At 35.1% G+C, this 26096-nt stretch overlaps 1 protein-coding gene and 1 pseudogene across 1 annotated transcript in view; one reads left to right on the top strand and one right to left on the bottom strand.

The window, feature by feature from the left end:
- Nkain2 (sodium/potassium transporting ATPase interacting 2) overlaps nt 1–26096 on the top strand; it is a 993485-nt gene that overhangs the window by 500561 nt on the left and 466828 nt on the right. The gene's annotated exons all lie outside the window — the stretch shown is intronic.
- On the bottom strand, nt 17268–17385 carry LOC114620420 (annotated as a pseudogene).

Raw genomic sequence — 26096 nt, 5'->3', positions numbered from 1 at the left:
ATGGGTGAGACTCATACTGAGCTTTGGGTATAGGGATAAATACTTAGAATAGAGTTAAGAAACATGCTGGCTTAGTAAACTGGCAGTTTCCTCTTGTTAGAAATACCTTAAGAAGACTTAATGAAATATTCACTACTGTCAAGTTAAGTGTGCCACTACTACACTTACAGAGCTATGGTGCTATGCTGGTTACTATAGTTTATGGGTATCTCAGCTGGGTTGGACTGTTGTTTGCTTTCCTCCCTTGGAACCTTGGTATCTAATGGTAACATGAAAGCTAGTACTCAGAGAGAAGGTTTTCATGTCCAAGTTAGCTCAGATCCTTCTGGTTCTGCATTTGAAGTATTTGATCTCTTTAGCAATAGAGAATCACCTTCAAGCTCTGAGAGGAAACCAAGGGAAACAGCAACAGCAAGTAATGTTCTGAGAGTTTCTTAGACAGCCCTGACCAGCAATGCAGAAGGGGTTGTCTCAAGACTAAGGTCTGTATTTTTGATATATAGTCTATGGCTCTTGAGGGAAGTCTCAACAACATGGTTGCCAAAGCAAGCCATGAAAAAGCTAACACTAATAAACATGCTAACATGGAGGATAGAGTTTCATGGGATGTCAACATTATACAAAGAAGTAGAGACAGCTAAAGAATGCTAAGTCATGGAAAAATACTTTTATCAGAGAAGAGTCCCACAATTTCTTATCCAATTTCAATTTGTCAGCCATTAAATTGTATAAATACAAAGAACATTATTCAGACTGACCAGGTTACAATTACATATTTATAAATGTATATCAAAACAATTTAAAGAATAGTACCTGAATTTGTGTCAGAGAGCAAGTAGAAAACATAAGGATGGCCCGAGAGAAGAAAGGAAAGGGGGAAAGGAAGTAATTATATTTTAATTTCAGAAAACTTCATTCTTTTATTTTTGAAATTATGATATATTTACACCAGCTCTCCTTTCTATTTTCTCCCTCTAAACCATCCTATATACACCTTGTTGTTCTCTTTCAAATCCATGGCATCTTGTTTGCATGAATTATTACTTCATTCATGTATTTGTGTGTGTGTGTGTGTGTGTGTGTGTGTGTGTGTGTGTGCTATATGTATCATATATTCTTAAATGAACCTGCTCAGCTGGTCAGGCTATATACTTTTACTTGTATGTGTGTTTTCAGGAGTTGACAATTCACTACTGAATAAACAATTGGTCTACTCTTCCCTGGTGATTATTATTTTTCCTACCCTCATTTTCCTTAGTCGCCTGTAGTTCTTTGTGTAGACTGAGGTGTCCTGGATTTGTATCACTATTAATATATAGATTTGTACAGCCTAGTCATTATGGTACATCAAAAAAAACATTTTCAAAAAAAATCACCATTTCTATAACTTAGATGAACTCAATGACAGGACCACAGACATGTATGAGTTGTGTGAAACATGTTAGTCTAGCCTCAGACAGATTGGATGGTCTGTTCCATATTTGTCACTCCCAGTGACTTCTTTACTGAAGTAGATTGGTTAGGTTATAATGAGAATTATCACATTTCTATTCTAACTATTTTATCGTAAACTGAGGAGGTTAAACACATTTTAACACTTAAGTTATTTACATATTTTTAAATATGTATTTCTTCATCTTCAAAATACAAAAAAAAAAATTATTCAGTGAGTGTGAACATTAAACAGCTAGGTTAGGTTGTTCCCAGCATGTGGAACTTGAGGTGAAGCCTTTATTTAGCAGTCTGCCTGCAGTTAAATTTTATATATTGCTGATAATGCCACAAAATAAATTTTAACAAGCAGGGCTATTTCTTATAATACTAGTAAATAGTGCTTTTTGATTTTCCTGTTACTTTCTTGGCTAATGAAGCTTGCTCGTTGGATTTGTTCTGATCATCCTTAAATCCTTCCATGCTGACAGTTTTAATTAAAAGAAAAATTTCCAATCATTTCTCTAATGCCAGAGAAATGCTAAGTACAAATCCTTTCAGAATTTCAATGCCACATCCTCTGCTTAAACCTCAGGAAATAACTCTGGCATTTGGGGCAGTTTCAGAGGCTGCATAGCAAATGAGGGAGATGTTAGTTTACTTCTTTTTTAAAAGTTTCATCTAAGATCTAATATGATCACAGATTTTCATTAGTTATTCTTGATGTTTTGCTGCTTTGTTCATTTGGTGGATTTAGACCTCTTAATTTGATAAATCTGTCCAAGTTTCCTATTTTTTTTCAGTTATGTAAACATTTTTTTATTTTGTTTATGAGTTCAGGATTTTTTTTTATGACATTTACTCCAGATTCTGTCTAGAGAGTGAAACAAATTGTGTATCTTTTCACTTTAGCAGCATTTCCCACACTTACCAAAAGATGCTTCAGTAACCATGGGTAACTGCATGGTGTATAGTACCAGGAATGAATTTCTTAGCATTGAGCAGGCCCTAATCCCAATTAGATTGCTGTTGGTTACTGCTGCAATATGACTGCCACTAATGCATGCTTAGGTATGTCTTACCAACTTGGTCATTGTTGTGATTCGTAAGTTTTATTTTTGAATAGTAATATTAATTGTTTCTCTACCAGTGTCTTGCACAGCACCCACAGATATGAAAGATGTTCTCAGAGACTAGGCTTGTATTAATTCCAACTCTATCCATATTGATCCTCTGTCTGAATTGTGTGATGTCTTTAACAAGAGGATCTTGTCTTCAAGCTTGGGGAGATGACTATGGACAATGGCAGCAACACATTTTTTCGAGAGTCACTTGTACTCCCTTGACCACCAATCAAAAACACATTTCTCATGCCTGTCACAGCGTCTCCGCAGTTTAGACATATTCAATAATGCCAACAAAGAAACTAGATAGAAATTAACTTACAGAAACCAATAGGCTCTCTACATTTCTATTAATTCTTGAGGGAAGCATGGATTCATATTAGGCATTTGCCTTTCCTTTACATTCTGAGATAATCATATTTATTATATATTTATTATTTATAACTGTTTATTGTTGGTTTTCTGTTTTAAAATTCTATCTGTCCTCTTTTTCTTTCCCTTTACTGCAATGAGTTTTTATTTGTTTTAAAACGCTACGGGATAGAGAGCATCTTAATAGAACATGAAACATAGCATATCTCAATACCAAATGAAGAAGTAAGATAAAGGGTAAAAGTAGAAGAACCACAGAATTAAATAAGCATGCATAATTCAGAGAGAGAGAGGAGTTCATCTAGAAGAAAGCAGTTGATCCTGAAAGCCAGTCAACTTGGCTTTAGTTCTCAGATTCCAAAGAAGATTCTTAAATTTAGAAAACAAACTTTGGGGAATACAATTTTCCCAGAAGCACACAGGAACATTTCTGTCTTTATATTTATTTTTCTCTATTATAAATGTGCTTTAACTCAGGATTGTAATCATTAACACTCTGCTTTTTCACTTTGAGCAACAGGAGACAATTTACATTGTTAGGTATTTAAAAGACCTTATTTAACTTGGTGGTTTTTGTTCTTGTTGTTTTATTGTTTCTTTGTTTTTGTTTTTTGAAACAGGGTTTCTCTGTGTATTTTTGTCTGTCCTGAAATTCACTCTGTATACCAGGCTAGCCTCAAACTCAGAGATCTGCCTGCCTTTGTCTGCAGAGTGCTGGGATTAAAGACATGGTCTACTGCCTGGTTTACTTGTGCTTCTTACTGAGACAGAAAAAAAGAAAAAATGTATGATTCCTCTGCCCAGTTCTATAGAGGGAGAAGCCACAGAATACACAAAAAGTGTATCAACATCATTGTTATTCAAATTTAGAGAAATTTCAAACACTGTCTCCCTACCTACTCTGGTCCTAAAAATAACAGTATGTATGTGTTTTGTCAAATAATAAGAAAGCTAGTGATCTCTTCCTTCAGAAATGGAAAATATGGAAATATCATAGCTATATCATGATGTACTGGCTGGTTTGACACAAGCTGGAGTTATCACAGAGAAAGGAGCTATAGTTGAGGAAATGCCTCCATGATGCATTTTCTCAATTAATGATCAATGGGGAAGGGCCGACTATGGGTGTTACTATCCCTGGGATGTTAGATTTGGGTTCTATGAGAAAGCAAGCTGAGCAAGGCAGAGGAAGCAAACCAGTAAGAAACATCCCTCCATGGCCTCTGCATCAGCTCCTGCTTCCTAAACTGCTTGAGTTCTAGTCCTGACTTCCTTTGGTGATGAACAGCAGTGTGGAAGTATAAGCTGAATAAACCCTTTCCTCCCAAATTTGCTTCTTGGTAATGTTTATGCAGGAATTGAAACCCTGACTAAGACACATGAGGAATGAGTTTAGTTTTGTATAAATGATTGATTTCTATTCTTTGAAATACAAAAAATATAATTAATGATGCTCTCGCCTTGCTACAAATATTTTCATTATTTAGGAATTTATTCCGGTTGTTTGGAATAGTAGTAATTTAACTAGTTTCCCATGACTTCTTGTCACTATGAATGTTCAAATCTAGTTATATATTTTGAGTAAATGTTTACACTAGTCATTTAAAATATCCTGCTTTTTAATTTCAGTACATTATTTCTTCTCAATCTCTCATTATGATTTAGGTGGAAGGCAAAATAAATTTATTTTTATTCTCTATTTTGTTGGTTTTCTTTTTAAAAAATTAACAATAATTCTTTTAAAAAATAACAATAATCATTTTATCTCAAATTTTCTGCATTGGTAATTTTATTTCTACATTTATTTTTATAAGTTTAACTAAGAAATTACAGGTTATACAGTAGAGAAATTAGCAGCTGTAAATTAAGCCACCATGTTTTAAAATGAGCTTTAAAATTATCTTGACAGGTGACTAGATCAAATATGTTATATTATCACTGTCAGATTAGCAGAAGCTCCATTAGGCTGAGGATCAGCTTGTCCTTGAATTGAAATCTGGGTTAATTAAGGCAAAGCTTAACTGGCTCCTTTGAGAAGTGTATGGAAGGTTATTACTCTTTTAATTGCTAAACTCATCAATACTGCCCTGACATTTGGATATATTCCCATTTTATTACCATGTCAGATGTTTGTTCGCATACCTAGTAGATTTTTCCCCTATTAGCTTTTTTTTATTTAAAATTGTATTCTAGATGACATTCAGTAGTGTTGTAAGATGTACTTTATTAGTATTATTATATTTGTATTAATTTTAGATAATGTGCAATTATTTAAGATATAAATAACTTATATAGATTATATCATGGTAATTATGTTGTCATTTCTTTATCCTATCAGACATGTAAGATGAGTAAAACATAAATTACCTGGTCATCCTACTGTACCAAACAGCACTTGGATTTTATTTTCCCCATGTGTGCTGGTGCCCATAATTAACTCTTTACACAATCTCTCTCACTTCTCTACCATTCTTAACCTCTACTAAACACTATTCTACATCAACACAAATAAGTTTACTTTCCCTGCATGAAACAGGATGTGTAGGTTATGTCAGGGCCTGACTTAATTTGCTTATCATAGCATCCTGGAATTCTATCATTTTTTTCTCAAAATAGACAGATTAAATGATAGATATTAAGGGACACATACATGCTGAAAAATTACTCTGATATCATTCCTTAATGGCTATGTAACATTCCATCATATATGCATACCACACTATGTATTGATGACTTCATGCCATCCAGATTGTATGCATGTCTTAGCTATTGGCACTATTGGGACTAGTGCTAGAACAAACTTGTTTAATGTGCTGACTTTATTTCCTTGACAGTGTATCCAGAAGAGGAATAACTGCATTATGGTCATTCTCTTTTTGTTTCTTTCTTTTGTTGTGGTTTGTTTTGGGGAAAAAAACAAACTATTATCTATAATGGATTCATTAATATAAATAATCCAAAAATATGAGACGTTTTTGTTTTGTTTTGCTTTTTCCCACATCTTTGAAAGCATTGATTAGAAGACAGAGGGCTCTGTCTTATAGCAGCTTTTCTAACTTGGGACAGATGTTTTCTTTAGAGTTTGTTTTACATTTCCTTGACAACTGTCTTAGTTAAGGTTACTATTGCTGTGATGAAACATCATGACCAAAACAGCTTGGGGAGAAAGAGTTTATTTGACTAACTGTTCTACATCGCTCTTTATCATTGAAGGAGCTCAAGGTAGGAACTCAAACAGGGCAGGAACCTGGATGCAGAAACTGATGCAGAAGGTGTGTATGAACGCTGCGTATGGCTTGCTTCCCATGCTTTACTCAGCTGTCTGCCTTCTTATAGGACCCAGGACTATTAGCCCAGGAGTTGCACCAAATACAGCAGACTGAATCCTCTGCCCTATCAATCACAAAGTTAAAAGACTGCTCTACACACTTGCCTCCATCCTTATCTTAGAACAAATATTTTTTACTCAATGTTCATTCATCTCAGGTGACTCTAGCGTGTGTAAAAGTGGAGGGCCCTGCTGGGCATAGGTGGAAGAAGAGAACCTTGACCTCATGAAGGCTGGATGCCCCAGGGGGTGGGAATTTTGAGGGTGGGGAGGTGGGAGTGGGGGGGGTGTAGATAGAGGTTACATCCACAGAGAAGAAGGAGGAGGGGCGAGGGGATTGGAGGTTCCGAGGGGGTGGTGGGGGATGGGGTAAGGGGACAACATAGGAAATGTAAATAAATCATCCAATTAAAAAAAAAAAAAAAAAAAAAAAAAAAAAAAAGAAATCAAGCATGCTGACTATGTTTTTAAACATTTGTAAGCCTCCTGCATTTCTTCTTTTAAGAAGTGTCCATTCAGTTTAATTTTAATTATTCGAATGTTATATATTTTTTAATTATTTTGGGATTTTTTATTATTCTATATAATCTATGTAGATATGCAATAAATATTTAACAAATATTTCCTCCATTCCTTTATGGTTGATTATTCATTTTTATGCAGTTTTAAGTTTGATATGACCACATTTTTTTCATTCTGCTTGTATTTTTTGGGTCCTCTTCCAAGCAAATTGCATATAATGATGTTTGACATATGTTTTTCTTCTATTTTCTTCTATTTTTTGTCTATTATTTTATATTTTCTATTTATTTTGAATTAAATTTTAAAGGGGAAAGAAATAGCAATTGATTTTCAACTTTCTGTTTATAAATATCACATTTTCTTAGAGCCATGTTTATTTAAGAGTCTTATTTCTCTAGTGTATGTGTTTGGTGGCTTTAGATAATGGATTTATTTCTGGGCTCTCTTTTGGTTGCCCTGGCCTATATGTAGACAGATATGCCAGTTTCACACTGTCCTTCTTACTACAGTCTTGCAAAGGCTTGGGTGTCAGTTATTGTGACGGCAACAACTTTGTTCATTTTACATATATGCTTTCACTATTTATGCTTTATTTCTTATTTCTTGTGAATTTTAGATTTTTTTATTGAGTTTTATAAATAATTTTATTAGTATTTTGATAAGGATTACATTAAATCCAAAAATCTGTTTGGGTGATATTGGCAATTTAACTAGATTAAGTTTTTTCTCTTTCAATTTAACTAGATTAAGTTTTTTCTCTTTCAATTTAACTAGATTAAGTTTTTTCTCTTTAACCCAGCAAACTCTTATAGTGTAGCTTATTAGTTGAGCAGCATGTGTTCTAAAGTTTTTCCAATTTTGCCTGTTCATAGTTTGCCTTCTTAGAGATGATGAGCTGCACTCTAATTTTCTTTTATTGAAATAGGTTTTTCTCATGCAGTATATTCAGATTATAGTTTCCCTTCCCTCTACTCTACCCAGTTACTCTATACCTCCCCTCTCTTCCCCTACAGACCTCTTCCCTTTCTGTCTCTCATTGGAAAGGAACAGCCAAACATGGCAAAATAAAATATAATATGATGGAGCCAAAACGATCATATCAACGTTGGATATGGCAACCCAACAGGAGGACAAGTCTCCCACGAACAAAACAGTCATACACCCACTTGTTCTCTCATTCAGGAGTCTCATAAAAATACTAAGCTGATTGCTAGAATATAAAGCAGAGGACCTGGTACAGACCTAGATAGGTTCTCTTCTACCTGCTTCAGTACCAGTGAGATTGTTTGAACCTTGTTTAGTTGATTCAGCAGGCCTTATTTTACTGGTGCCCTCCAGCTCTACTGACTCTTACAACCTTTCTGGCTTCTCTTATATTGTATTATCTGGGCTCTGAGGAGAGAGATTTGTTGAAGACTTTAGACCTTTTTCATGTAATGACTGGCTATGGCAATATATATGTGTTCCCATCTGCTGCCAGAAGCCTCTCTGATGATGACTGGATAAGGTCCTGATCTATAAGTATAACAGAATATCATTAGGAGTCATTGTATTGATTCATATTTTTAGATCAATAATGTTTGTTTTTACCCTAGGTCTCTGGGCTACCTAGTCTTGGTACTTAGTTATCCAACCAGTGTTAGGTATGATTTTCTTCCTGTGAGTGGGCCTTAAGTTAAATCAGACATTGCTTGGTTAACCCCACAAATTCTATGCCAATAGTACCCTAACATACTTTGCAGGCTGGACAAATTGTAAGTTAAGGGTTTTGTGACTGGGTTTGTACCCACGTTTCTCTTTCAGTAGGCTTCCAAGTACCTTCCCACAACACGAGATTAGAACACAGGGGTGAGGGCTCCAATCAGTCATGTCTTCTCAGTGTTGTTGTCACCAGTGGGTTTCCACTGACAGTTTGTAGAGGAAATATTTTGTCTTCACAAAGATCTGGGCTTAGGGGAGGTTCTCTTGGATGCTACTGTCCAAACACTCACTGACAACAATAAGAGATGACCAGTTGAGGCTCCATGTCGTCCATTACTAGGAGTCCTCATTAGGATGACCTTCATAAATTCCAGGAAGTTTTCACTGCACGATAGTTCCACGACATCCCCCAAATGAGTCCCCCAATTCTAGCAGTTCTCCTTGCACTATCTTTCCACACTCTATCACTGCCTTATTATTCCCTCCATCCTACCTAGCCCCTGCCTGCTTAATCTTCCCCTGCCCAGGGAGGTCACTGTATTCACCCAGACCACTCCTCTATACCTAACCTTTCTGGATCAATGGATTGTAGCTTGTTCATCATTTTTTAAATAGCTAACATACATGTATAATTGAATGCATAACATATTTGTTTCTCTGGGTATAGGTTACCTCACTCAGAATAATTTTTTTTTCTTTTTCCATTCATTTGCATATAAACTTTATGTCACTTTTAATAGCTAAGAGATACTTCATTGTATATATATTCTGCATCATTTTCTTAAAATATATCTAGCCTGTTTCCAGTTTCTGGCTATTATGAATGAATATAAAATAAACATATTTGAACAAGTATCCTTGTATAAGGATGAAGCATCCTTTACATATATGCCAAAGAGTGATGTAACTGGATCTTGAGGTAGATAGATTTATCAACTTTCTGAGAACCACCACACTGATTTCCAAAGTGGTTATACAAGTTTGCACTCCCACCAGCAATGGAGGGGGTTCCCATTGCTCTGCTTCCTCACCAACATGAACTGTCTCTTGTGTTATTAATCTTGGTCATTCTGACTAGAGTAAGATGGAATCTCAAACATATTAGAAATGACATTATTTGCAGGTGATATAATAATATACATAAATGACTTTAAATGTTTCACCAGATAATCCCTACAGATGATAGACATGTTTAACAAGGTGTCTGCGTACAATATTAACTCAAATCATTAGCCTTCATATATACAAATGACAAATGGACTGAGAAAGAACTCAGGGAAATCACTCTTCATACAATAGCTTCAAATACTATTAAATATTTTTGAAGATACTTTGACCAAATAGGTGAAAGACTGGTCTAATTAAACCTTTGAGTTCTTGAAGAAAGAATATTTAATATTTAGTAGATTAGAAGATCCAAAGACCTCCCATGCTCATGGATAAGGTAGATTAATGTAGTGAAAAAGGCCCTCCTACTAAAAACAATCTCCAGATTCAGTGCAATAACCACTAACATTCTAATACATTTCTTTATGGAACATAAAAAGACAATTTTTTTGTTTGTTTGTTTATTTCAGTAGTTTTTTTCCTCGCAATCTGCTTTTATATCATTTTAACTACATGCAAGTATTAAGGTCAGTTCTAGGTTGAGGAACTAGTAATACAATGGATGTAAATAGTCAAGGAACAAATAAGGCAATAAACAAAGTCCCATGATCACTGTTTCTAAGGGCTATCAGGATGAGCAAAATATCTGAGCCTACTTCCCTGTCCTAGCCCAAAGTCATTTTCATAACTGAGGCCTACTTCTTTGTTCTAGCCTAAGATTTATATTCCTAACTGAAATTAATTCTTAGTTCTAGCCTAATGTCAGATTCCTGCCTGAAGCCCATTTCCCTGTCCTTGGCCAATGTCAGATTCCTGCCAAGCAGCCCTCAAAGCTCTCCACATCTCCCCCTTTTTTATTTTATCAACAAGACTGAGCCTGTCTTAGGTCATTCTGACAAGAATGCCTTCCTTACCTGTAGTGGAATATGCATTATTAAAAGCAATGCACTCTGTCTTATGTTGGTAAGGCTCTGTACAGAATCTTACCCATGAAAGGACAATTCTTTACTTCATATGGAAAAACAAAAAGCCCTGGATAACTAAAGCAAACCTGAAAAATAAAAGAATTGCTAGAGGTGTCTCCATTTCTGATATCAAGTTGTTTTATAGAACTATTGTACTAAAAACTGACAGTATTGACATAAAAACAGACATATTGATCAATGGAATCAAATTGAAGACCCAAACATAAATCTATATACATATGGACACTTGATGTTTGATAAAGAAGTCAGTAATACAGACTAGAAATAATGGTCTACGTGTAGATCCATGTTGTCACCCTGCATAAGACTCAAGTTCAAGAGGATCAAAGACCTCACATAAAACTACATACACTGAAATTACAGAAGAGAAAGTGAGTAATAGCCTTGAATTCATTGCTACAGGAGATGAATTTTCTTCAAAGAAGACAGATAGGGAAGACACTAAGATCAACAATTTATAACTGGGACCTCATAAAACTGAAATGCTTCAGTAAGGCAAAGTACAGCATCAGTCAGAAAAAATGCCAGCCTAAAGAATGGGAAAAGACTTTTACCAACTCTGCATCTGTTAGAGACTAATATTCAAACTATGTAAACAAATAATGAAAACTCAAGAAAGTATATATTAGCCCACCAAATTAAAAAATTTAAAAATAGTGTACAGATCTAAACAGGAATCTCATATGCCTGAAAAACATTTAAAGTATGATTCAACATCCTTAGCAATCAGGAACATGCAAAAGATATTTTTCTCTACTACGTTAACTTGGAAGCCTCCATTATTTGGGTGTCTTCAATTACTTTGATCTGTGCTTTACAACTTTTAGAGTTTTTACTTGCACTCTACTCATAGTTAAATTATATTAATTTAGTAGCCATTGTAAATAAGAATTCTTCCATTATTTTTCTCAACAAACTTGTTATTGTAGTATAAACTTAATTTTTACTTTGTTTGTTGAATTTTGCATTTTATAACTTTTAGCACCTGTGTAATTTCTAATAGTCTAATGGTATAAGCTTTCACTCTCCCTTAATTAGAATAATATCATCTACAATCAGTGCTAGTTTGAGTCCCTTCGCTTTGACCTATTTCTTTATCTTGCTTAATTGCTTTCATCAAGAAATCCACTATGTCAAGTAAGAGTGATGACAGTTTTGTTTGTTTCCGGGCTCAGTGACATACATTTGTCTTTTTGTTATTGTTGTTGTTAACAAACAAGTACTATTTATTTATCTTTTTTTATTGGATATTTTCTTTTGTAACATTTCAAATGTTAACCCCTTTCCCTGTTCCCTCCCACCCCCTGCCAGATACCCTGTATCCCACCCCACTCCTTCTATGAGGATGTTCCACTGCCCACCCACCCATTCCTACCTCACCACCCTGGCATTCTCCTACACTGATTGGGGCATCAAGCCTTTACAGCATCAAGGGCCTCTCCTTCCATTGATGCCTGACAAGGCTGTCCTCTGCTACATACGCACCTGGAGCCATGGGTCCCTCCATGTGAACTCTTTGATTGGTGATTTAGTCTCTGGGAGCTCTGGGGAAGGAGGTCTGGTTGTTTGATACTGTTGTTCTTTCTATGAGGTTGCAAACGCCTTCAGCTCCTTTAATTCTTTCTCTAACTCCTCCATTGAGGACCCCGTGCTTTGTCCAGTAGTTGTCTGTGAACGTCCACATCTGCATTTGTCAGGCTCTGGCAGAGCCTCTCAGGAGATAGCTATATCAGGCTCCTGTCAGCAAACACTTCTTGGAATCCACAATAGTGTCTGGGTTTGGTGACTGTATATGGGATGGATTCCCAGATGGAGCAGTCTCTGTATGGCCTTTCCTTCAGTCTGTGCTTCACACTTTGTCTCCATATTTCCTCCTGTAAGTATTTTGTTGCCCCTTCTGAGAAGGACCAAACCATCCACACTTTGGTATTCCTTCTTCATGAGCTTCATGTGGTCCATGAGTAGATTCTTGGGTTAATATCCATTTATGAATGAGTGCATACCATGTGTGTTCTTTTGTGACTGGGTTACCTCACTCAGGATGATATTTTCTAGTTCCATCCATTTGCCTACGAATTTCATGAAATCGTTGTTTTTAATAGCTGAGTAGTACTTCATTATGTAAATGTACCACATTTTCTGTATTCAGTCCTCTCTTGAGGGTTGTTTCTACCTTCTAGCTATAATAAATAAGACTACTATGAACATAGTGGAGCATATGTCTTTGTTGTTTGTTGGAGAATCTTCTGGGTATATGCCCAGGGTGGTATAGCTGGGTCCTCAGTTAGTACTATGTCCAATTTTCTGAGGAACCACCAGACTGATTTTCAGAGGGCTTGTATGAGTTTACAATCCCACCAACAATGGAGGAAGGTTCCTATTTCTCCACATCCTCCATAGCATCACCAGAGTGTTTGATCTCAGCTATTCTGACTGGCGTGAGGTAGAAATCTCAGGGTAGTTTTGGTTTGAATTTCCCTGATGACTAAGGATGTTGAATGTTTCTTTAGGTGCGTCTTGGCCATTCAAGATTCCTCAGTTGAGAATTCTTTGTTTAGCTCTGTATCTCATTTTATAATAGCGTTATTTCATTCTGTGGAGTCTGACTTCTTGAGTTCTTTGTATATATTAGACATTAGCCCTCTATCAGACGTAGAATTGGTAAAGATCTTTTCCCAATTTATTGGTTGCCATTTTGTCCTATTGATAGTGTCCTTTGCTTTACAGAAGCTACGCAATTTTATGAGGTCTCATTTGTCTATTGTTGATCTTAGAGCATAATTCATTGGTGTTCTGTTCAGGAAAAATTTCCCTGTGCCCACGTGTTCGCTCTTACTTACTTTCTCTTCTATCGATTCAGTGTATCTGGTTTTCTGTGGCAGTCCTTGATCCACTTGGACTTGAGCTTTATACAAGGAGGTAAGAATGGACAGATTTGCATATTTCTACAGAGTGACCTCCAGTTGAACCATCACCATTTGTTGAAAATGCTATCTTTTTCCCTCCTTTGTCAAAGATCAAGTAACCATAAGTATGTAGGTTCATTTCTGGGTCTTAAATTCTATTCCATTGATCTACCTGCTTGTCTCTGTACCAATACCATGCAGTCTTTTTATCACTATTGCTCTGTAATACAGCTTGAGGTCACGGATGGTGGTTACCCAGAAGTTCTTTTATTGTTGAGAATGGTTTTAACTATCCTGAATTTTTGTTATTCCAAATGAATTTGCAAATTGCTCTTTCTAAGTCTATGAAGAATTGAGTTGAGATTTGTCTTTTATATTCTCAGGGTGATATTTTCTGTGTTTTGTTGTATTTTGTGTTTAATGTTTGTTTTTTGTTCTGTTCCTAATTTGTCTAGTGTTTTTATCATTGAGAATTTTGTGCTTTATTATTTTTGTGTGTTGAGGTAATTACATGAGCTTGACCTTCAATCTGTTTATGTATTATTTTCAACATTAGCCAATTTTGGATCATCTTTACATCTATGTAAAGGTACAAACCCTACATCATTATGACAGCTAATCTGTGGTGTATTGTTGTATTCCTTTTGCTAGTATCTGTTTAAGAACCTGTGTATCTAATATTCATCATTGATAGTGGCTTATTACTTGATTTTTATTTGTACAAATGCCTAATATGATGGCTCATCTTGGCTATCAACCTTAGAAAGAGCCTGAATTGAAGTATTGCCTTGATCAGATGACCTGTGTGTATATCTGTGTGTATTTTCTTCCTAACTGATGGTGGAAGGCTCAATCTACTATGGGTGGCCATTCCTGAGTAGGCAGGAAAACTGAAAAAGCCTGAGGAATTAGCCACTAAAGGATGCTCATCTATGGTCTCTATTTCAATTCTTGTCTCTACCTTGAATTTCTTTGATGATAGATTGTAATATGTAAGCTAAAATCATTCCTTTCCTCTCCTACTTGCTTTTGGTCATGACATTTATCACAGCAAACAGAGCAAAACAAAACTAACAAACAAAAAACTAGGATGCCTAGTTTGTGTATAAAGTGAAACTGGCATTGTAGAATTCATTTCCAATAATTTCGTATCTTTTAATATCTTAGAATTAGGTTGAGGAGAATTGGTGTTAGATTTCTCAAAAGTCTGATACAGGTGAGGAATGAGTGAGACCATCTAAATTTTCCCTCTGTTGAGAGACAATTTATTATAAAATTATCTTAATTATTTACTCTTATTCAGGTTTTCTGCTATAAACATTGTCTGTTGCATGTGTCCTGAAACATATCTATTTCTTTAAGGGCTTCCAACTGTGTTGGTGCGTATCTATTTTTAAGGTCTCTAATGACTCACTATATTGGTGTAGCATTGCTGCAATGTCTCCTTCCATTTCTGGCTCTTTTAGTTGGAGCTTTCCTTTTTGTCATGGTTAATCGAAAGGTTTTTTAATGTTGTTATTTCCAAAAACAACAGCTCTTCATTCAATGTCCCAAAATGTATTCGTTTCTACCAGCTCTATATTTAATGATTCACAGTGCATTTGTGTCTGTTTTACTTTGGCTTTGTAGCTTGTTCTTTTTTACTCCTAAATTTGAGCTTACCTTGTTCTATGATTGCCAATTCTTCAGATATAAAGTTAGGTTTTCTCTTTAAAATATTCCCTTTTAAGGGATGCTTATTTCTGTAAACTCCTTTTCAGTCCTGATTGTGCTCTATGCTGTTCCTTTTAGCATGATTCATATCCACTTACACACACTTCAGGAACTTTAATTTTTTTCTCTGTTTCAGTCTTCAATGCTATAATTGTTAACAAACATCATCGTTAATTTCCAGTTTATTCTTTTCTGATGGAAACAAATGTATGATGAGATTCTGATCTTTAATTTTCTAAAAACATGTTTTGGAGTTTACTCAATGTTGAACTAAAGAAAATGATACATATTCTGATGCAAATAATAAGCATTCATCAGCCATTGGATGACACACTCTGTAGTTGCCAGGGGGCATTTTACCCATTGAGACTTAGCTATGATATGCACTGGCACATCTTGTCTAAACAACTTGAACATTGGTCAAGTTAAATGTTTATGTTATGTCCCCCACCCCATTGCTGTGTTGCAGCTTAATACTCTCGGTATATCTAAGTACACTTTAAATGAAAGGAGTGTGCTGGCCTTGAACTCATATATACTTTCTATCATTTCATCTCTTTGCTTAACTAATCAGTTGATCTTTTTTAGTTTTTCGCTTTAAAGTATTTATACATCAGTTTATTCAATTTTTATGAATGTGAGAATGTGTCCCACAGCACATGTGTGCAAGCCAGAGGGCAACTTGGAGAATTTGGTTCTTCTTTCCATTACATGGGGCTCAGTGATCCCAAGTCACCAGGTTTGACAACAAATTCCTTTGCTCCCTAGCCTTCTTGCTGAACCATCCTCGTTGCTTCATAGATGCATAGATATTTTTTCATTCCCTTTATACTGAGTAGTTTTCTTTACTAGTAAAGTAGAACACCCAAAGTAAGAATATCATTAAGCCTTTATTTCCAATGTTTGCAATGTCAATCAATCAATCAATCTGTATATCCTAATTGCATACTATAGACTGTTTACTTCAAGGCTTTATTGGTGGGAAGTTACTTTCGTTTGATTTTTTTCTGTTTATTTAGCAAACAAGGCTCTCGCTCTTTTTCGTCAATGTGATTCGGTAATTTATGAAGGATTTTTTTTTTAATGCCCACTCTTCTGTTGGTTTTACGGTTTCTCATATTTTCATGGTGTCATATGGTTTACTGTTTTGTCTTCATAGTCTTTATTTTTAAAGACAGATGATTGATTGATTGATTGATTTATATGTATTTATTTATATTTATTTATTTTTAACTCTTTATTGATTCTTTTTAAATTTCATACCATATACCCCAATCCTACTCATCTCTCCCTCCCCTCATATCCACCCTCAATACTTGCAACCTTTCCCCACAATGGAGAAAAAATTCATTGTGGAAGCTGTAATCTGTCACAGTGTGTCCCACGGTATGTTCATCCTTCTTTGCTTGAAAATGTTCATTGTGTTGAGTCATTGGACTGGCATGAAGAGTTTGGCTTCTGCCACTCTGTCAGTACTAGAACCTCACTGAGACTCCTCTCAAATAACCTGTTGTTGCCTTATGTCATGGAGATCCTGTAGTTTTGGACCTGTAGGACCAGTCCCTTCATGCACTCCAGCAGCATATATTGGGTTGGGCCAATTCAAACCCCAGGATCTGGGATTGAGAGGTATCTGAGCTGGTCAGCCTGGAAGTAGGAGGGGAGAAGTTCATCTCTGCCCCATCAGCACCACTGCCCCGCAGACAAGAGGCCAGGCTGGCTCTGCCAAAATCACACACTTAGGACTGGCTCATCTGTAATTCTCACATACAGGGCCAGTTCTACTGTGTTGCCCAGAAAAGGTTCAGGGCATTCTCTACTGTGTACTGTGGAAGGAGAGGAAGGAGAGGGGCACGGCTAGCTTCCCAGCTCTGATGACCCCAGGGCAAGGTCTCCTGCCTGCTGGAGAAAGGAAAGTATCTCTCCCTTCAGGTTGCAGGGCCAGCTCTCCTATGCCCCTGCCACCAGCTTCTGCTATCATGACCCTAGGCCAGGGCTCTAGCCTGTGGCCGGTAGTAAGAGGGGTCAGGAGAGGATGATATCTCTCATTTGTCCACATCGCTGCCTTTTTTCAGGGAATGTTAGGCTACCAATCATTCAGATGTACTTAGGTTAAACATAGCCTCGCTCTTCTCTGCCACCCACTGACGCACATGTGACACAGCAGCCACATCTGTAATACTTCTAGGGCCAGGATCTTTGTAACCCTTAATGTAATTCCTCCAAAATATAAAAGATCCAAAAGTCTCTTGAACCATCACTTCACTTTGCATTTTTGTTCTGTTTACTCTTACCTGAATTCCAGCTTTGTTTCTACAGAATAGTATTCTATACTTCTAGAAAATTCTGATCTACCAGGGGAGTAATTAACAGATTAAATAAAAATTAGTTACCAAATTAAATTGCCTAATATAAGTTGGTTTTCTTATCAATAAATTATTCCATATATATAGGTTCTTTATGAACTTGATATTTATGTGCCTACTTGAACTATCTTATCAGGAAGGCACATGTAACTACAACCATGTCTACCATTCTCCCTTTGTCTAGTGTCCTTCAGTCTTTACACCTTATATCACTGTCTTATCGTTGGCCTTTGATGGGGTCAAAGGCCCAGCATTCCTATCTACATGAAGTTCTCACCTTCTAGGAATGCATCGCTTGTGACATGGTGGTTGTGAAACTCAAGAAATTCATCAGAAGACTGCTCAGACCTCTTAGTAGTCTGCCCACATCTACAAATAAATGCTATGGTTCTTAGTATCCAAGATCAATCACCTAAACAAGCTACATACAGAACTTTCATGTTCTGTTTCTAAAGTGGCTTTGTATATATTTACAAGATACCCAGATGCATATCGAGGGTAAGACAGAAATTTCAGAATATTTGAAAAGATTTCTAATATTTCTTGTGTATACAGGGAACAGTTTTATTATTATTTTATTAGATAGTGTTCATTATTAAACTCTAAATTGATTCTCCTCACTCACTTGCCAGTTCTCATGTAAATAATCATACCATCAATGAGCGAAGTTTAGTTTCCTCTAAAGGTTTATTTTTTCATATTTCCCTTAGTCACCAAGACATCTGGTATAATTTTGAATATAGTGTAATAGCAAACATAATAGATTTATGTATATTTATTCAGTTTTTAATATGAAAATAACACTACTTATTTAACAGTGTTGTTTAAAGGTTAAATGAAGCAAGGATATAAACTTGTTAAAATAGTGTTTAGTACATTCCGAACTGTGAATAAATGATATGTATTATTTGTAGATGCTAATCAACTTACTCCTAGTTAAACTCAGTTATAATGTGACAGAAAAAAATTAAAGAGCTTGTATATAAATAAAGCATATGTATTCAGATGCACTCATAAATAACAATATTGCTTTGGAATGCTTTGCATTTAGGAGGGAAATATGTTTTGAGTAAAGAAATATAAAGTAATTATTGAATTATTTGGAATGTCATTATTATTTCTTTTAGAAAAAGCTAGAAAATTTCAAAATTGTAAAATCCTGAGTAATTTATAAATTCAGTATATTATCATTTAAATTAGTGTGGAACATGATATGACTTTTATTGTTGAGTATAGTTTGACATATAACAAGGAATAAGTATAAAACAGTGGAAATGAAAGGGAAGATCCAGTAGAAGATGCAAAATTAAAATCACTAGCACAGTGTTTTAGAACAGTCTGAGTATGCTACTTTCCAGATGCCAGAGTTACTGGGGATATAGTATGCATGGTATGACTACATGGCTACAGTTTTCTATTTATATATCCTTTGAAAAGGTGACATATTGTGTCGTTTTCATAAACATATGTTTTTATACCATTTTCATCTATAACCAAGTACTGCCTTATTTCTTCTGATACTATAAAGATTTCAGTTCGTACAAAAGTTAATCATGCCAAAGTTATTTATGGAGCCTCGTTTTTACGGTAAAAAATCACCATAGTGATTTACACATGTAGATGTGTCCTTGGGATGCAGATTCTAAGATGAAAATTAATATAGGACAAGTTTATTGAAGTGTGTTCCCAATGACAAGACTCCGTTTGGTCAGATAAATAATGGAACTGTAAAACAATACAATTTATATGATATGGCTCGATCTAGAACTATGATGTCATTTGCATTTTATAAATACACTAAGAATTAGGTGAATATTGGGTAGGCTTTTCTTTTCCCCTCATGGACTTGATATTGGATATAGGCTATACGCAGATAAGGACTGTGACCTCGAATGAGCCAATTGTTCTTGTCCATTAAGGTATAAGACTTTCAGAGAAAATGAAAACAAGGTTAATGCATTCAGAAGAAACATTTCTCAATATTACTTCAAGGTAGAAAATAGGTATTTGAAAGATGGGAAATTCTTTGGAGCATTCCTTATCTCAGACTGTAGTGGATATTCTAGGATGTTTCCCATGTGTGCCCTTGGGACTGAAACCATAATTATTCTTTGCATTACATTAAAATCATGAAAATTTCGTCCCACTTGGGTAATTTGAATAACACAATTCAAACTTCTTGTTTCTTCATTAATAACTAACCATGTCCCTGGAAATGTCACATTCATCCTTTGTTTCATTTACACGATGAATATGGTGAGTTGTTTGAAAAATGTAAGTTTCACTCTGCAGTAGGTCTCAGAGCACCCACTGATGTTTACCATTTCAATCCTGTGCTATCCTTTCTTTCTCTATTCTAGGGAAGTAGTAGTTGATATTGATTGTCTAGAACTAGAACTTAATTTATTTATGGGTATAAATATTTCTTTGACTGGTATCTTGACTGAATGAAATGGCAAAATTGAGGTAACAGGACATTCATCACCATTGAGGATAACAGGATCAGTTACTTCATACTGCTGCTTCAGTAATCTCCCCAACCTCCCATGATGCACTATACTGTGGTACTATAATCCAACTTAACTTCCTTTGTTAAGTTGTTTGTGTCAGGATACTTTGTCACAGCACAAAATAATAACTAAGATAAGGACAGTAAATTTCATCTACCAACATTGTACTTTATCTTCTAGATTGATATGGAGCCTAACAGGGTAGGAAATAATCAAGAGAAGCCCCATATTTCAACCTGTTATCAATTATATTATTTTCTGAATTCAGTGATGGTCAGGGTCTATTATTCTTGTCAGGGAAGGGTCACTTTTCTTCTTTGCTTGTGTCTTGGGTCAAAGACACTAATATGATTAGTAGCATTCATACAGTAAACTTCATAGAAATTTTGCATTATAATCTAAGGAATGAGTCCTCTGCATGAACCCAGAACTTCTAGATCTTCAAAAACTGTATTATAAATAGATTCAAATTGTCTAAGTATAGATCTATAGAAGCACTTTTCTCTGCTATCCCATTGTGAATCTAGTTATTCCACCAGCTAGGAATAAGACACCATGTAATAGTCATATATGCAGGGTATTTTCCATATATCAGAGGGAAAGCTATTCTTCACATACATCCTCTCCAAGTTAAACATACAATGAATCTTCAAAAGTCTGTTGGGTTTATCAAGTTCTTGTACTGTAGACTAAATATTTTTTAAGCCGTCTGTGAGTGTTTTTTTTCCAACACATAGAATAAACAGAAATTTATTCAGAATGATTCACCTTGTTCTGGATGAGTCATTTCTACTTCTTAGTAGAAAGAGACTAATATGTCATCTATTACTCACTGGCTATCAGTTTTCTCAGACAAGCTTTCTATTAGGAGTTCACTGTGGCTCATTGGTTGACAGGTTCATCATTAGTTATGTCTAAATGAGTCATCTCAGTTCACCCCAGTAAAAATGTCAAGTTTCAATGTTGTCCCATTCCCAAACTATAATGATAGCATCTATTTTAAGTGACAAGATCTTTATTGCCAGCCATGAGGTAATCTACATCCCTTTGGTGTCCATTATCTAAGTCAACTCTTAATTTGGATGGCTATAAGTTGTATTCCTCTTGAAATAGACTTTGAGATAGATATTTGTGTGTAAGCAATTTATTAGAGTTTTCCCAGGAACAACATCTATAAAGAATTGGGGAAGCAAGATCATTCAAGGGAGGATAAATTGTAAATCAGTGGCAATAAAAGCCTTAGTGGATTTCACACAGAGTTCTGAGGCCAGGCAATCTTTCCAGGAGTGTGAGAGAGCTAAAGAAAATTGTACCTCAACAAAAACCAGTATGAGATGAGACTCCTTGGAAGGATTCAAAACCAGGAACAAGATACCGTAATGTCACCACGGATAATTGTAGAGAAATAACTTGGCTGTAAATTGCCAACAGAAATACTTATGGCAAGGAGAGGAAAAAATGTTATATCCTAAAAGAAGTACAATATCTACAAAAGCTTCAGTGCTAAAAGCCAATAGAGGAGTTCTGACTCTCCCAAATACTTATTTGGACATATGGATGTATTATTTAAATACTTTTTTATTTTTTTAATATGTGAATAGTCTATATTATAAAGAAAATTCTTTCCATATGAAGATGACAGTTATGATGCAGCAAATATACAGGCATGATACATCATCTTAAAATTTATTTGAATAAAATTTCTCCAATAATTATATTAACTAACTTTAATATTAAGATTTTGTGTTCATGAATTTGTAAGTCATGGGCTGGAATTGTGATCTGTAAGCAAAGATCAGAAATAAGTATCCTATGTAAGTAACCAAGTAAGACCACAACATCAGTGGGAGAGTACACTGAGCATATGGGATAAATGTGTAAATTATTTGGTAATAATATGAACATATAAAACCTATTTCTAGAGTAATTTATAAGGCATGATTTTTGTGTCACTTTGGACTAAATTGAAAATTATCCTTAATTAGGAAGAGAAAATGTAAGGAGGGGGTGGTTATTGAACTTCTTATCCTTGAGTTACATAATATGTGAGTAAGTAATTTTAGTCCTACAGTAGCTTTTAAAAATACCTGAACATTGAAAGTCACTAGTCTACATATCAAAATCTAATTACCCACTACCAATGTGTGGATCATTCCCAGAACTTTCTTTTCATCCTTTGATCACTTAGGGTATTGTCGTACTATACATAGATATAGATATGAATTTAAAGGTTTGTATTATTTTAGCATATTTTAAAGTCTCCATCATCTAAAAACATATTTGATCAAATGGTTCCTGTCTTCCTAGTTTGTCATCTGAAGTCATTAAGGGTCTGATGGCTTTTCATAAAATATATTCTTTAAGAAATTGTAAATATGTCATTTTAAAGAGATCCTTCCTAGAGTGGTACATATAGTGGCCCCCAGTGCTAATCATTGTGGTTCATGTCTCTCTGCAGTCATTATTTCCAATAAAAATGATTGACTGTCTAAGTGGCTGACACAGGAGTGAAACTCTGTTTATCACTGTCACCATTGCCGGACAAGCCCACAGGCACTGGAGCTAAGGCTTGTTACACAGAAAAGATATACTTATTAAGAAAAATAACAATATTTCTTTGCATCCATTCAAAGATATTAATTAAAAAATACCAACCTCTAAATGCTATTTTACCAAATTGTCTATATATTCCTCATGCAGTTTGTATAGAAGCTCAAGAACTCCTATATTTGTGAGAGGTCTTTTTATTAAATAATTCAAATAAAATTAATGTGGAAATTCCTAAAGTGTTATTAATATATTCATACCTGCCATGTTATATATTAATATAATTCAACAAAAGTATTGAATATATAATTAATGTACATATATCCCAAAATGAGTTTAAATTTTGAAATTTTAAGCCACTTACAATGTAGAAGAAAATACTCATGGCATTGGTCAGGTCAACGAATTGTTGGATGTGCCTATCTATTGGGAATAAGTTTTATGTCATCTAAAACACCACTGAAGTCACAAATAATACCAAATCATTTGTATACCTACATTCCAGTTTAAGTTCTAAATATTCACAATAGCCAAGCATGATAACAAATACTTCTTGTTTCAACTTATGTGGCTTAAGTAGGAAGATTGCAAATTTGGGACCAACTTGGGCTGCATAGTATGTATAATATATTATAAAAATTATATATTATGTACATTAAAATTATATATATATATATTATACACACACAGACACACACACACACACAGACACACACACACACACACACACACATATATATATATATCACAAATTAAAATTGAACTAATATTACAATGTGAAAACTACCAAGGTTGTTTTCCTTGTATTTTGATGATGTCCATTAAAGCAAATAAGATTACCTGAACAGAAACCCTGTAGCAGTGTCAGTCATTCTAATACCAAAATAGTCATAAAACAATTAACAGGCAAGAATCATATACAGTTACACTACACACAGTGACTACTCAAATCTCAACTAAGAAAATGAGGTTCATATGAAATTTCAGACACACTAAAATTGCACACAATTTAAAATATGTGTATCAACTATTTCTGGAAGGTTTTTCTTTTGTCATTGTTTGACTGTGGAGAGATAAACCACTGAGCAAGTTTTAAGTGTCTTCATCCATTATAGAAAACAGTATAGAAGTTCTTTAAAATTTAAAAATAGCACCAAGATAAAATCTCTCAGAATTATTATTGGCTTTTTATCTTCAGGAAAGAAATTAGTTTATGAAAACAGTTATTGACATTCCTAGATTTACTATAGAACTGCTCGCATGACCAGGTATATAATTAACCTGCATCCATCTGTGAATGAATGAACTGATAAGATATGATCACACACACACGCACACACACACACACGCACACAGAGAAAGAGAGACACACACACAAATACAGAGAGAGACAGAAACAGAAAGAGAGAAACATACAGAGACAGAGAGTCAGAAAAACTGAGGGGGTGGGAGGGAGGGAAGAAGGGAGAGAGAGAGAGAGAGAGAGAGAGAGAGAGAGAGTGAGAGAGAGAGAGAGAGAGAGAGAGAGAGAGAGAGAGAGAGACTATTGAGCTATAAGATGGGAAGGAATCCTGCTATTTGAATCATCAGGAATAAACTTGAAGTAGACTACTACAAATGAAATAAAGACAAAGCAAGCACCAGAAGATAATCCCCATAATCACACCAGTGTCTGGAATCTGAAACATCGATGTAGAAGCAGACAGAAAAACTGGTCACTATTGAAAGTGGTGTTGTGAAATAAACTAATACATTTACCAGAAACTGGTATGCTTATGGAACAGGGAGATTGGGGTAATGTTGACTGAAACATAAGTAATCCCTGTCAAACAGAAGACGTTTACCAGATCTACTTTAGAAAATTATGACACATTGGATCTTGAAAACACTGTAATTACAGATGATTGAGAGTCATTGATATTGGTCTATGGAATCCAGTTTAGGTCCTCTAAGACACTCTGCACTATTAACCACTGAGCCATCAATCCAGCACTTGGAGAGATGTGTTTTCATGATACAAGTGTCCACTTAGCTGAACATTGCCTCTTTGATTTGTCCATATGGACAGTAATCACTAAACAAATCACTACATGAGCAATGTCAATATGAGAAGTTTAATGTAGCTCTATACTAGATATGGACATGCAGGGAACTAGTTGTCCTACTATGTACGTTAAATAGACTGAATACAATTTGATACCTTATCAAATACACCATTCTACCAAGGAAATTGAATGTTACACTTGTCTTTCTCTTGCTAATAGTTTGCAAACACGTAGGAATAGTAAGCAACTCAAGAATAATCATGGTTGGACAGAAACCTGGCCTTGCCACTTCATAGGCCATCATCTTGGTTTACATGAGACTATCTTGCAAATAGTACATTATCTAAGTGTGACATGAATTCTTTGATTAAGCACTCATAATTTAAAATATAGATACTAACCACTTAAAATCAGCTAGAATCAGAATGTCATCTAAGTGCTCCAAATGGCCTTACAAATCTATATGTCTAACTGTGATGCTTCTTATTCACTAGTGGACTACATATAACAACAATTACTCATAATAACTTATAACGACTAAAATGTAAAAATGAATATATTTATATAAATACTGAATTTCTAATTACTATGTAAAATTTGTAATTTCATCACTATCCCAATTTTTAAAGCAATGAAAAGCCAATAAGCTTAACATTACCACTCAATGATTATAAATTATATCTCAAAAATATAACCCTTTTCATCATATTATTATTGAATGATATTTATGATTCTATAAAAATTTGAATAACTAACATTTGTAACCCAGCATCTCACATTAGAGATAGATTCTTCAGTGGAGCACAGTTTCCCTCTCTTCTTCTCTAATCATCCCTTTGCATTGATTTATTTCTTGGCAGTATTCCTGGACATGAGCCCTCCTCCAACTCCTTCTTAGCCCCAAAAACAAACAAAACAAAACAAAGCAACAATAACAACATCAAACACATTCTATTCTATCCAGTTTTGCTATAAAAGATAACAAATCTCCAAGTGTGGGGCACTTACATATGCAGAGGTCTAGAAAGGCTGTTACATAACCTATAATGGGAGGGTGATAAAGAACAATGAAATAAAAATAGTGCTAGATGTATTATATAAAGGGCTTCAGGTTCTGAGATGATGTCTCAGTGGGTAAACGGTTTGCATATAAAAGAGTATGAGCAAGGATGTGCTTATGTAATCCTAATGCTGGGTACAGGCAGAGAAGAAGATAATGGCAAACCCCAGGGACTTGCTGGCCAACTTAGTTGAGTGGTCCAGGTTCAGGGAGAGATCCTACTTCATAAAATAAGGTGAAGAGTGATAGTAGAGGAAACCCTCCATTCTACATGTTCACCTGACTACACACATGTGTGCACACACATGTACACAAGCACACGCACATACAGACACACATGCAGGCACACACACACCATGAAATTCATGACAGTTAACT

The sequence above is a fragment of the Grammomys surdaster genome, unplaced genomic scaffold (assembly GCF_004785775.1).
Source record: "Grammomys surdaster isolate TR1022 unplaced genomic scaffold, NIH_TR_1.0 168, whole genome shotgun sequence".
NCBI classification, from domain to species: domain Eukaryota; kingdom Metazoa; phylum Chordata; class Mammalia; order Rodentia; family Muridae; genus Grammomys; species Grammomys surdaster.
The sequence above is the reverse complement of the archived record's forward strand: the minus strand, read 5'-3'. Positions and strand labels throughout refer to the sequence as shown.